We start from the raw sequence: 8,822 nt of genomic DNA on the forward strand, positions 1-8,822 counted from the left end.
TGCCAGAACTGAGAGGCTTGTACATGGTTAGCTTCTTCGTGTCTCAGAGCTAAGTGAGTCAGGGGCAGTTCTCCTCTGGGAGGTGAGCTCTGACCTGCTGTCTTAGACTGGGTTCACTAGAAGCAGTCCTTGACATGGAGATTCATGTACCAGTGATTTATTTAAAAAGAGCTCCCAAGAGAAACTGGTAAGGAATGGGGAAGGAAAGACTGGGAAGGGTGCAATTTCTAGCAAACTACCAGCCCCAGCCCGATCTTATAGGGTGCTCTATGGCATAAATTACACATCAAAGTTTCTCCAGCCTGGAGGCAACACAGCCAAGCTTTATACTCCCACAAAGTCAGTCGTTGGCAGTGGACTGTGTGTGTGGTGGGTTCGTGAGGAGGAAACTCCCGGACGCTTTGAGCTTTCCTTGCCTACAACCCAGGAGGCTGAAGTGGTCCGTAGGCAGCACTCTGAAGGAAGCTGCAGATGCAAGTCAGTAGAAGCAAAGCACACCAAAACTGATGCCTAAGTGCACAGAACGGGTAAGTGGCTTCAGAGGGAATCTGGGCAGAGCTGACTATGTTCTATAAACGTATCTCCCTGCCTCTTAGAGACAACACACTTACCGGACCATGGAAAAAACAACACACTCAACTCTAAATAAAAACTTGAGTTGACCCAGGCAATCCAACCCAGGCAATTGCAAACTATGTGATACTGCAAAGATTTACTGTCTAAATCTCTTTTTTTTTTAGAGCTACAATTTAATAATAGAGTTGGAATATGAATGTAGGGTTACAAAAATTCATTTCACTACATTGTATAATAAAAATATCCAAATCATAGCATTTAAAGGGATCTTGAGTAGGCAAGTTCTCTCTGGCTGGACAGATATCTACTTATCTCAGAGAAGTAAGTATCTATCTTGTTGTATCACTCTTCCAATTTGGTAGTTTTCCTGATTTTAGATATTTCCAACAAAATAACAATCATGATAAACAATAATAACATCCCTGCAACAACAAAAAAGATTTCTTTCCTCAAGCATTATGCCCACTGAATTGTCACTTTTTTGAGGAAATCTTTGCTATTACCCTGATTAAATTCCCAGTATTACATGTTTTTACAATACAAAATAACACTCCCTGTAACTTATCAGAGTGGTCATTTTAAATTATTTGGTTCTCTGATTAATATTGTTTCCTGCACTAGAATGTGAGTTCCATGAATTTAGTAACCAAGGGCAAAGCCCACCAGAAGGTCATGTGTGCTTTTGCGTGCTTTGTATGTCTTTGAGTTGTTGATCACCCTTCTACTCCTACACTGTACACAGTGACTGATGAATATTAGTTGCCTTACAAATAGGTGACTATTGTAGTGTTGTAAACTTAGCATTAGCTTAGGGCTAGAGTGAGCAGTATTTTTTGATTGAGGAAAAATTTACACACAATGATAGTCATAGATGATGTGTGACATTCAATCTGAATTTTCAAATGTATTTGCCTTGTATCCAACACCCTAGTCAAGATACTGTCAAGAACATTTCAATCACACAAAAGTGGTCCTTCATGGCCCTTATCAGTCAATCTACCCCTCAGTCAACAACTCTTCTCATTTCTATTAGTTTTGTCTTTTCTTGAAATTCATATAAATCAAACCATACAGTATGTACTTTTTCATGTATGGCTTTGTCTTAGTTCATTTTGTGTTGCTATAACAGAATACATGAAACTAAGTAATCTATAAAGAACAGAGATTTATTTCTTGGTATTCTAGATTCTGGGAAGTCCAAGGTCATGAGGCTTGCAAGTGCTTCATTGCGGCATTATCCTTTGAAGCAAGACAGAAGGGCAAGCAAGCCGAGAATGTGAAAGAGGGGAAAGAGGCCAAACTCATCCTTTTATCAGAAACCTACTCCCAAGATAACTAACCTATTAATCCACTCATGAGGGCATGGCTCTCATGACCTAATCATCTCTTATAGGTGTCTCCTCTCAACACTGCTGCATTGAGGATTAAGTTTCTAACACATGAACTTTAGGGGACAGTGACAAGAGAAAGAACTTAGCAGCTTCTTTCTCTTATCATTGTTTTTGAGATTATCTGTGCTGTTGGGTATATCAATAGTACATTATATTATCCCACTGGTGAATATTTGGCCTGTTTCCAGTTGTTGGCTAATTTAAGTAAAGCTTCTATGAATATTCTTTTACAAGTGTGTGAATAAATATATTTAGCTCACATGGGTAAATAATTAGGGGTGAAATTTCTGGGTCATAGGCTAGATATATATTTAACTATATTAAAAACTGTCAAACCATTTTATATTCTCATGAACAACAGATGAGGGTTTCAGTTGCTCTACATCCTCATTATTTGGTTTTGTAAATAATTTAAATTTTAGCTATTCAAGCAGGTGTGAAGTATTATTCACTACATTTAATTTGCATTTCCCAAATAACCAATGATGTTGAATAATTTTTGATGTGTTTATTGACCATTTGTATATTTTTATTAAAGTGCCCACTCAAGTATTTTATCCATTTTTATTTGGTTGCTTTTTTCATTTTTAAATGTAGGGACTGTTTTTGTATTCTTATTATAAGTTGAATGCCAGATGTATGTTACATGAATATATACTTCCAGTTTTGGCTTGCCTTTTGGTTTTTAAATCTACCATTTGCCATTTTTTTTTCTTGTGTCACATCTGATTTTGTCCCCTTTTTCATTTCCTGGAGTTCTTTGTATTACATTTTTTTTTTTAATGGGCCAAGTGTGGTGACTCATGCCTATAATCCCAGTACTTTGGGAGGCCAAGGTGGGAAGATCAAATGAGACCAGGAGATCAACTTGGGCAAGTACAATAATAGGTACTCTGTCACGATTACAGACTTGGAATTCCATCTTTTTCATCTGAAAAATCTTGGACAGCTTAACCACTCTTAGCCTCAGTTTTCTAATTTAGAAAAAAAGGATTAGTGAGACATTATTTAATATGTGTCTAGTGCCCAGGCTAGTATCTAGTGGAGTTGATATTCAATGCAGTATTATGATGTAGTGGGTAAGATTACGCATTCTTGAAATAGAGGATCTGGGTTCAAATTCCCATTCTATCATTTATTTACCTTTTGATTTGGGGCAGTTACTTTATCTTTGTCTCAGTTTTGCTCAAAGTGAAAAAGGGTGATAATAGAAGTTAACCTTTCAATAGCTGTTGAAAGGATTACATGGGTAAATACAGCATTTATACTATGACAAACAGTAAGTACTCAGTGTTACATGTCATCATTTTCCCTTAACGTTAGTTTTATTATTCCTATCAATACCACCACTGCTTTTACAATAAATGCCCACAATTAACAATTGCCTTCCAATTGTGCTTTTAAATAGAAACTTCGTAAGTCTGCCTTCGTGGTTTTCAATAATTTTCTTTCTGTCTTACCTCTAATATTCCACAAATATCTCATGTCTAGAGATAATTGGTTAGCCTTATACCCTGCTTACACTTTCTTTGCCCACGTGAGTGACACTGTCAAAAATACTCTGTTTTCCCCTATTTTGCCCATGTTCTTACATCCACTTCTTTGTGGCAAACGATGCATCTTCTTGAGATACTTTCTTCCAGCGCTTCTCCTAAGATCTATCCCTCTTTTGGTTGTCTTTGTGCTATTCTGAAATATATGCATCCCAAGTTTCAGTTGCCCCCTTAACCACACTTAACAGGTAGTGCTTTTGCCTTAGGAATGTCTGGAAGCTGAATGAGCACTCATTCCTATAAAAATTGAGTAACACAATAAACATTTTATTTGCGAATAGTCTTTAAGATATGCATGAAGCAAGATGGGGAAGTTTGGCCCACCAGGATGATCACCAAGACACACAGTAGACCTGGGCCTTGGGCTCCCAGAGAAGAAAAAGAAGAAGAAAATGGTCAAAGAACCAGAGACTCAATACTCAATTTTAAACAATGATGATTACCTTGCTGATGTTTCTCCTATAAAAGCCACATTCCCCTCTAAGAGTGTAGTCCATGGGCAGGCACCTGAGATGCTCTAGTGAAGAAAAAGAAGGAGAAAAATAGGTGTCAGCACCTTTTGTGAGAAGCACATGGAACCTGAGACCACACTGTGTGCCAGACGGACAGAGAAGTCACCCAGCCCCAGGAAGCAGGTGCTTGGCCACTTGGAGTTCCTCAGTAGGGAGACGAAAAAGAAGTCATCTTAGGTCATGTCCCATGCCTCTGGGGTGAGAACCTCCCCAGACCTTAGATAGGGTGAGGAGGAAACTAGAGTTGGAAAGAAACTCAAAAAACACAGGAAGGCAAGAAAAGGGGGCCGAGGACCCCACAGCCTTCTCAGTCCAGGATCCTTGGTTCTGCGAGGCCGGGTTGCTGCGGACACTTGCTCAGTGGGGAAGGAGGGTGAGGAACAGGCAGCCTTGGGGCAGAAACAGAAGCAGAAGAGCCCCAGGGAACACAGTGGGAAGGTGGAGAAGGAAAAATAATTCCACAGGAGGGAGACACCCTCCCAGGCCACTCCAAGCCCGCCAGGTCCTTGGAGAGCAGCCCCCATAAAGGAAGTAAAAAGAAACCAGTGAAAGTTGAGTCCCCGGAATACATCCCCATAGGAGATGGCCCTAAGGCCCCCGCAAAGAAAAAGATGAAGTCCAAGAAGAAGGTAACTGAGGAGCCGGCTCTGAAAAGGAAGAAAAGTAAATAAGTGGAAAGAGAGTGGGGTGGCAGGAGACCCTTGGAAGAAGGAAACAGACACAGACTTAGAAGTGGTGTTGGAAAAGAAAGGCAACATGGACGAGGTGCACATAGACCAGATGAGGCAAAAGGACTTGCAAGAAGAGGTCGATCATGAGTCAGGCAAAACGGAAGCTTCTGAAACCAGGAAGTGGACAGGAACCAGTTTGGCCAGTGGGATACTGCTCGTTGTGAGAACAAAGAACAAAAACTGAAATTTCTCAAACTTACAGGTGGCTTCAAAAATCTGTCCCGGTTGGTGGATCACGAGGTTAGGAGTTCCAGACCACCCTGGCCAACGTGGTGAAACCATGTCTCTGCTAAAAATACAAAAATTAGCTGGGCGTGGTGGCGGGCGCCTGTAAGTCCAGCTACTCGGGAGGCTGAGGTGGGAGAATCGCTTGAATCAGGAAGGCAGAGGTTGCAGTGAGCCGAGATGGCGCCACTGCACTCCAGCCTGGGTGAAAGAGCCAGACTCTGTCTCAAAACAAACAAACAAACAAACAAACATGTCCCCTTTGTTCGGCCATCTCCCCACCCCCAGCACTATTGCAAGGCCCAACATAGCCCTCAGCAAGAAGGCAGCCGACAGCCTGCAGCAGAACCTGCAGCAGGACCACGACCGGGCCATGAGCTGGAAGTACAGCCATGGAGCCGGCTTCATCCTCTCCATCACCCCCAACAAGTTCTTTTATATTGACAGGAACACTTCCAAGTCAGTCAAGCTGGAAGATTAAACTCTGGAGTTTTGTCCCGCCTCCTAAAAAAAAAAAAAAGATATCATGAATGACACATTACTGGGTGCTTGTTATTCTGCTAAAAAGACCAGGTATTAGTTTTCAATGACTGTCATAAAAAGCTACCACAAACTTCATGACTTAAAACAACACATATTTATGACATTAAAGCTCTGCAGGTCAGAAATCTGTTATAGGTTGCATGGGACTTAAGTGCTGACTGTAGGCTGCATTCTTTTCTGGAGGCTTGAGGGGAGAATCCACGTTCTTGCTCATTCTGATTGGCAGAATTCAGCTCCTTGTGGCTGTGGGACTGAAGTCCCTGTTTGCTTCCTGGCTGTAGTCTGAAGGCACTTCCCAGCTTCTAGGGGCTACCTGTATTTCCTTGACTCACAGCCTCCTCTCGTCATCTTCAAAGCTAGTCACAAGGTCAAGTCCTTTTCACCTTGCATCTCCTTCTGTGTGATCCTTCTTCCTCTTACAGAGTGGAATCCTTGAGGTTCCATGGGACTCACCGAGATAATCCCAGTTAATCTTCTTATGTTCAGATCAGTTGATTAGCAACCTTAATTCTTCCTGCAACCCTAAATCCCTTTTTGTCATATATATACCATATTCAGTTTCTGGGGATTAAGTGGACATCTTGGGGGAAGGGTCATTTCTTTTCTTTTTCTTTCTTACCACAAACTATCAAATAATATCAAATATTCAGCTGTTGCAAGTTACTTTCTGATCCAGCCACTGCTTTAGATTCTCTCCTCACCCTGTTTAAAGCATGGACATCCAAATTGCTCACTTCCTTTATATAAAATATTGCATTATTATAACATGTACTTTCAAAATGAAAGCCTCACTGCATTCTTCTATCCATAAAACCAAAAGCTTTCCAGTTAATAGGAATGCACCTGTCAGTTATCTCACCCCCAAAGTCTTATCTATCTAACTAGCTATCGTGTATCTAACTATCCACCATTTATCTACTTATGTGGAGCTTCCATGTGGAACTGTGACTTAATTAAAGCTCTTTTCTTTTTTTTTTTTTTTAAATTTATTTATTATTATTAAACTTCAAGTTGTAGGGTACATGTGCACAACGTGCAGGTTTGCTACATATGTATACTTGTGCCATGTTGGTGTGCTGCACCCATCAACTCGTCATTTACATCAGGTATAACTCCCAATGCAATCCCTCCCCCCTCCCCCCTCCCCATGATAGGCCCCGGTGTGTGATGTTCCCCTTCCCGAGTCCAAGTGATCTCATTGTTCAGTTCCCGCCTATGAGTGAGAACATGCGGTGTTTGGTTTTCTGTTCTTGTGATAGTTTGCTGAGAATGATGGTTTCCAGCTGCATCCATGTCCCTACAAAGGACACAAACTCATCCTTTTTTATGGCTGCATAGTATTCCATGGTGTATATGTGCCACATTTTCTTAATCCAATCTGTCACTGATGGACATTTGGGTTGATTCCAAGTCTTTGCTATTGTGAATAGTGCTGCAATAAACATACGTGTGCATGTGTCTTTATAGCAGCATAATTTATAATCCTTTGGGTATATACCCAGTAATGGGATGGCTGGGTCATATGGTACATCTAGTTCTAGATCCTTGAGGAATCGCCATACTGTTTTCCAGAATGGTTGAACTAGTTTACACTCCCACCAACAGTGTAAAAGTGTTCCTATTTCTCCACATCCTCTCCAGCACCTGTTGTTTCCTGACTTTTGAATGATCGCCATTCTAACTGGTGTGAGATGGTATCTCATTGTGGTTTTGATTTGCATTTCTCTGATGGCCAGTGATGATGAGCATTTTTTCATGTGTCTGTTGGCTGTATGAATGTCTTCTTTTGAGAAATGTCTGATCTTTCACAAACCTGAGAGAAACAAGAAATGGGGAAAGGATTCCCTATTTAATAAATGGTGCTGGGAAAATTGGCTAGCCATAAGTAGAAAGCTGAAACTGGATCCTTTCCTTACTCCTTATACGAAAATTAATTCAAGATGGATTAGAGACTTAAATGTTAGACCTAATACCATAAAAATCCTAGAGGAAAACCTAGGTAGTACCATTCAGGACATAGGCATAGGCAAAGACTTCATGTCTAAAACACCAAAAGCAACGGCAGCAAAAGCCAAAATTGACAAATGGGATCTCATTAAACTAAAGAGCTTCTGCACAGCAAAAGAAACTACCATCAGAGTGAACAGGCAACCTACAGAATGGGAGAAAATTTTTGCAATCTACTCATCTGACAAAGGGCTAATATCCAGAACCTACAAAGAACTCAAACAAATTTACAAGAAAAAAACAAACAACCCCATCCAAAAGTGGGCAAAGGATATGAACAGACATTTCTCTAAAGCTCTTTTCTTTATAAATTACCCAGTCTTGGGTATGTCTTTGTGGCAATGTGAAAATGGACTAATACACTTATCACACTAACATCATATATCTTCTGTCTATTTATAATCTATGTATTTATCTATTTATCTATCGACCTAATATCTATTTATATGTCTATCTAATCTATTTACCGACCTATCTATAGGTACCTATCATCTATCTACCTATCAGTTGTCTTCTGCCTTTCTACTATCTCAACTATCTACCTCTATCATTTGTCTTCTATCTATCTACTATCTCATCTATTTGTCTATCTACTGATATGGTTTGGCTCTGTGTCCCCACCCAAATCTCCATCCCGAATTGTAATCCCCACATGTGGAGAGAGAGACCTGTAATCCCTGTGTGTCGAGAGAGGGAAGCAATAGGATTATGGGGTCAGTTTCCCCCATGCTGTTTTCATGAGAGTGAGAGAATTCTCTTAAGATCTAATGGTTTTATGGGTGGTAGTTTTTCCTGTGCTCTCACATGCTCTCTCTCACCTGCAGACCATGTAGACATGCCTGCTTCTCCTGCTTCCCCTTCACCATGATAGCAAGTTTGCTGAGGCCTCCCCAGCCATGTGGAACTGTGATTTAATTAAACCTCTTTTCTGTATAAATTACCCAGTCTCAGGTATGTCTTTGTAGCAACGTGAAAATGTATTAATACACCTATCAATAACCTATCATCTGTCTATCAGCTATCTTGTATCCATCTAATCTATTTATCTCTCTACTTATCTGTCATCTATTATCTATCTATCTATCTATCTATCTATCTATCTATCTATCTATCTCTACCTATTTCCAAGCAAATGCAGCATTCTAAGAGTAATTCCTATATTGACTGCCAAGGGTTGAAAATGAAATCTTCCCAGCACTTATAGCTCTCTCTCTTTCTTTGATTACTACTATTAATACATGCCTCTTGAAGACAAGGGCTTTTCTCTGGGAGTGTGAGAACTCA

General features: G+C 40.4%; 1 pseudogene; it reads left to right on the plus strand.

Moving 5' to 3' along the window:
- The first annotated feature begins 3,848 nt into the window (after positions 1 to 3,848).
- On the plus strand, positions 3,849 to 5,469 carry LOC103237423 (lysine-rich nucleolar protein 1-like; annotated as a pseudogene).
- Positions 5,470 to 8,822: the final 3,353 nt, after the last annotated feature.

Source organism: Chlorocebus sabaeus, chromosome 8 (genome assembly GCF_047675955.1).
Source record: "Chlorocebus sabaeus isolate Y175 chromosome 8, mChlSab1.0.hap1, whole genome shotgun sequence".
NCBI lineage: Eukaryota > Metazoa > Chordata > Mammalia > Primates > Cercopithecidae > Chlorocebus > Chlorocebus sabaeus.